A 5000-nucleotide genomic window follows, 5' to 3' on the forward strand; every position below is an offset into this window, starting at 1 on the left:
TATTCCCCTTTCCACTTGGCGCACCTTTATCACTTAATACCCTCCTCCTATCATACCCAGGGGCATAACCCCCTTATCTCCACTAAATGGGTACTTGTATCCGTTAATGTGTAAAATTGGTTTCATTAACCCCATGAGCAAGAAAGTAGAGAAAGAGGGGGGGAGAAGGAGAAGGAGAGAGAGAGAGAGAGAGAGAGAGAGAGAGAGAGAGAGAGAGAGAGAGAGAGAGAGAGAGAGAGAGAGAGAGAGAGAGAGAGAGAAAGAGAGAAAGAGAGGAGAAGGAGAGAGGGAGAGGGAGAAGAAGGAGAAGGAGGAGAAGGAGAAGGAGAGGGGGGAGGAGAAGGAGGAGAAGGAGAAGGAGAAGGAGAAGGAGAAGGAGAGAGAGAGAGAGAAGGAGAAGGAGAAGGAGAGAGAGAGAGAGAAGGAGAAGGAGAAGGAGAAGGAGAAGGAGAAGGAGAAGGAGAAGGAGAAGGAGAAGGAGAAGGAGAAGGAGAAGGAGAAGGAGAAGGAGAAGGAGAAGGAGAAGGAGAAGGAGAGAGAGAAGGAGAGAGAGAGAGAGAGAGAGAGAGAGAGAGAGAGAGAGAGAGAGAGAGAGAGAGAGAGAGAGAGAGAGAGAGGACATGGAGAGAGAAAGAAAAAAAAAGACAGATAGACTGATAAAGAGACAAATATACAGAGCAAGAATTCGGGGAAAGTGGAAGACATGTAAAAAAAAAAAAAAAAAAAACAAGATGAGGCAAGCGAAATGTACAGACATACATCTCGAAGTAAAAAAAAGAAAGAAAAAAAATATATATATTGCCTCGCTCCACCCTCTCCACCCTCCTATCCCCCCATGCCCTCCGCCACTTCCTTAACCCTTTTTCTATTTCTCTTTTCTTTCAGAACATGTCAAGGAATTTCTGAAGAAGGTATGGGACATTGTCATATTTTTGCCCGTCTCTACTGCCCTCCTCCCCCCCCCCAAATAAAAATAAAAATATATGCTGTAGGCGTTTTGGACCAATTGCAAAATTCCCTTGGGCAGTTCCCCTTTCTGCCTCCTGATGTCGTATCACCTCCTCTCCCTCTCTCCTCTCCTCTTTCTGTCACTCTTTCACTCACTTTCACCTCCTCTCCCTCTCTCCTCTCCTCTTTCTGTCACTCTTTCACTCTCTTTTTCTTCATTTTTTTCCCTCGCTTCCTTTGCTATCTTTTCTTTCATTGCCTTTCTTTATTTTTTTATCTCTCATCCTATTTCGATTTCATTCTTTTTTCGTTTCTGTTTTCGTCCCTGTCGCTATCTCTGTGTCTACATTTGTTTGTTTGTATCAGTCTGTCTCTCTCTCGCTTCCCTCTCACTCTTTCTCTCTCTCTCTCTCTCTCTCTCCTTCTCTCTCTCTCTCGTTTCTCACCCCCCATCTCTCTGTCTTACTTTCTCATTCCTCCTTTCTTTTCTATCTCCTTACTCCCTTTTCCTCTAACCCTCCATTTCTCTCTTTCACTGAGCCTTTCTCCCTCTCCTCTTCTTTTTTCTCTCCGTCTTGACCTTTGAGACGAGAAAGGTCACAGTAGGAAGGGAAGATCTTTGTCTGACTTGGTTTTTCCTTCATTTATTCTCGTATTTTTTTCTTTCTTTTTCTTCTCCTACGCATTTTCTTTGTCTTCTTTATTTTCTTTTTAATCACATTTTGTATTTTTGACCTTTCTCTTTTTTTGTTTTTGTTTCGCTTTGTATATTTGTTATGCAATTTTATAATCTTATTTGTACAGTTGTTGTTGTTGTTATTGTTATCATCAACAACACGCTTCCCACATATCCACACACACACATTCGCTTCTTCCCCACATGCTTCCCCCCCCTATACACACCCTCCTTCCTCATACCACATATTCCCTCCTCCCCCTCCCCCTCCACAGACATACCCTCCCTCCAAATAATTTCTTTCCCCATATGCATCTCTCCTCTCTCCCCCACCCCCACCCCAACCCACCCTCCGCCCTCCCCTCCCCCACACAAGACAAACATCTCCCTCCTTTCCTCCCCCACCCCTCCATCCTCACCTTCTCCCTCCCCTCTCCCGCAACCTCCCACTCACCACCGCTCCCACCACCCCCTCCTTCCTACACCCTTCTCCTGCCCTCCCCCTCTCCCCCAACCTCCCACCGCTCCCCACCACCCCCTCCTTCCTACACCCTCCCTGCCCTCCCCCACCCCCTTCCTACACCCCGCTCGCCCGCCCGCCCGCCCACACCCGAGCACACATCCGCCCATGATGATAAAAAGAAAACCTCAGGAAAAGCCAAAACCAAGACAAGCCCCGGTTCCTGGATTTGGAATATTCCAACCACGGTTCCCGGGACAGGTTCCTGGCGCCCGACCCAGCATAGGAAGTGGGGGAGACGGAGGGGGAGAGGGGAGGAGGGGAGGAGGAGGGGAGAAAGGAGGAAGAGGAGGAGGAGGAGGGAAGAAGACAGAGAGGAGGAGGAGGAGGCAGAGAGGAGGAGGAGGAGGCAGAGAGGAGGAAGAGGGGAGGAGGGGAGAAAGGAGGAGGAGGAGGGAGGGAGGAGGAAGAAGGCAGAGAGGAGGAAGAGGAGAAAGAAGGAGGGATGGTGGGAAGAGGTGGTAGAGGAGGAGGAGAAGGAAGATGTGATGATGGGAAGAGGTGGAGAGAGGAGGAGGAGAAGGAAGATGTGATGATGGGAAGAGGTGGAGAAAGGAGGAGGAGAAGGCAGAGAGGAGAGGAGGAGGGGGAGGAGGAAGGGAGGGATGGTGGGAAGAGGTGGAGAAAGGAGGAGGAGGAGAAGGCAGAGAGGAGGAGGAGGGAGAAAGAAGGAGGAAGGAGTGGTGGTGGGGACGAGATGGAGAAAGGGAGGAGGAGCAGGAGGAGGAGAAGCAAGGAGGGATGGTGGGAAGAGGTGGAGAAAGGAAGAGGAGGAGAAGGCAGAGAGGAGGAGGGAGAGAAACGGAAAAGGAGAAGGGAGCGAGGAGGAGAAGGAGTAGAACGGAGAATGGGAGAAAGGAGGAGGAGACATAGGGGAAGAAGAGAGGTGGGAGAGGAGAGAAAGGAGGAAGAGGAGACAGAGGGAAAAGGAGAAAGAAGGAGACAGAGAGGATGAGGGAGAGAAGAGACAGGACGAACAGGGGATGGGAAAAGGAAAGAAAGGAGAAAGAAGAAAGAAAGAGCAGAGAGAAGAAAGAAAAAACAAAAAAGAAAGAAAGAGCAGAAGAGAAAAAAAAACAAGAAACAAGAAAGAAAGAAAGAGCAGAGAGAAGAAAGAAAAACAAGAAAGAAAGAGCAGACAGAAGAAAGAAAGAGCAGACAGAAGAAAGAAAGAGCAGAGAGAAGAAAGAAAGAGCAGAGAGAAGGAAGACAGAATAAGGAAGAAGGAAGAGCATCTCGAACGCAGCCATCTCCGAGACGCCAGGCAGGTGAGGAAGATTAAGGTCTGATCAAGGAAATTATTTTGATAACAGGGACTCGAACTTTGGCCGAAGGAGCGGGGGATGGGTGGGGGGTGGGGTGGGGCGGGGATAAGGATAAGGAAAGGGAAGATAAGGAAGGAGAGGATAGGATAAGAAAGGGTAAGGGGGCGATAAGGAAGGGGAGGATAAGGAAAGGTAAGATAAGGAAGGATAGGATAGGATAAGGAAGGGTAAGGGGTAGTTAAGGAAGGGTAGGGGTAGGATAAGGAAAGATAGGATAGGATAAGGAAGGGTAAGATAGGATAAGGAAGGGTAGGGTAGGAAAGGAAGGGTAGGGTAGGATAAGGAAGGGTAGGGTAGGATAGGAAAAGGAAGGATAAGGGAAGGTAGGGTAGAATAAAGAAGGATATGATAGGATAAGGAAAGGTAGGACGGGACAAGGAAAGATAGGATAGGATAAGGAAGGGTAGGGAGGGATAAAAAAAAAGGTTTGGGGAGATAGGGAAAGATAGGGGGGATAAAGAAGGGAGATGGGGGAGGGGAAGAGGTGAAGGAGTAAAGGTAAAGGTGGAGAAGTAGGTGGAAGGAAGAGTAGTAGGGGATGAAATACGGGAATAGAGGAGAGGAGGAGAATGGGAACAGGGATAGGCAAACAGAATAAACGAAAAGGCCCAAACGACGAAAACGTAATAAGAAAAAACGAAAACAAAACGAAAAAAATAATGATAATAAAACAGGAGACATAGTGAACGAAGGAAAGGAATCGCACATCCACAAAAGAACTTCCTTCATTTATTCTTTAATGATATCACGTACGAAGAAGGGAAAAAGAGAGAAGATGAAGAAGATGGAGACGGAGATGATGATGAAGAAGAGAGAGGAAGAGAAGAAATGTGATAGAGGGATAAGATAAGGAGATGGATAGAGAGGGAAAATGAAAAGCGAGGGAGGGAGGGAAAGAGGGAGAGGGAGAGGGAGAGGGAGAGGGAGAGGGAGAGAGAGAGAGGGAGAGGGAGAGGGAGAGAGAGAGAGAAACAGAGAAAGAGAGAACAAGAGAAGGAGAATGAGACTGAAGTGAGAGAGAGAGAGAGAGGGAGAGAGAAACAAAAAAAGAGAAAAAGAGAAAGAGAATGAAAAAGAGAGAACAGAAGAAAGAAAAAAAGAAAGCGACTAGAGAGACCGAAAGATACAGAAACCATAAAAAACAGAACCCGAAACGAACGCCACGACCTAGTTCCACAGACTCAGACGAATCGACCAACCAACCCAACCCAACCAGACAGACCGACAGACCGACAGACAGACAAAGACACCGACAGACCGACAGACAGACAAAGACACCGACAGACCGACAGACAGACAAAGACACCGACAGACCGACAAAGACACCGAGAGACCGACAGACAGACAAAGACACCGACAGACCGACAAAGACACCGACAGACCGACAGACAGACAAAGACACCGACAGACAGACAAAGACACCGACAGACAGACAAAGACACCGACAGACAGACAAAGACACCGACAGACCGACAAAGACACCGACAGACAAAGACACCGACAGACCGACAGACCGACCGACAGACAGACC

The 5000-nt window shown here is 48.0% G+C and overlaps 1 protein-coding gene across 1 annotated transcript in view; it reads right to left on the reverse strand.

Moving 5' to 3' along the window:
- shakB (shaking B) overlaps nt 1-5000 on the reverse strand; it is a 627651-nt gene that overhangs the window by 371166 nt on the left and 251485 nt on the right. The window lies entirely within an intron of this gene.

This window comes from Penaeus vannamei, chromosome 21, assembly GCF_042767895.1.
Source record: "Penaeus vannamei isolate JL-2024 chromosome 21, ASM4276789v1, whole genome shotgun sequence".
NCBI classification, from domain to species: domain Eukaryota; kingdom Metazoa; phylum Arthropoda; class Malacostraca; order Decapoda; family Penaeidae; genus Penaeus; species Penaeus vannamei.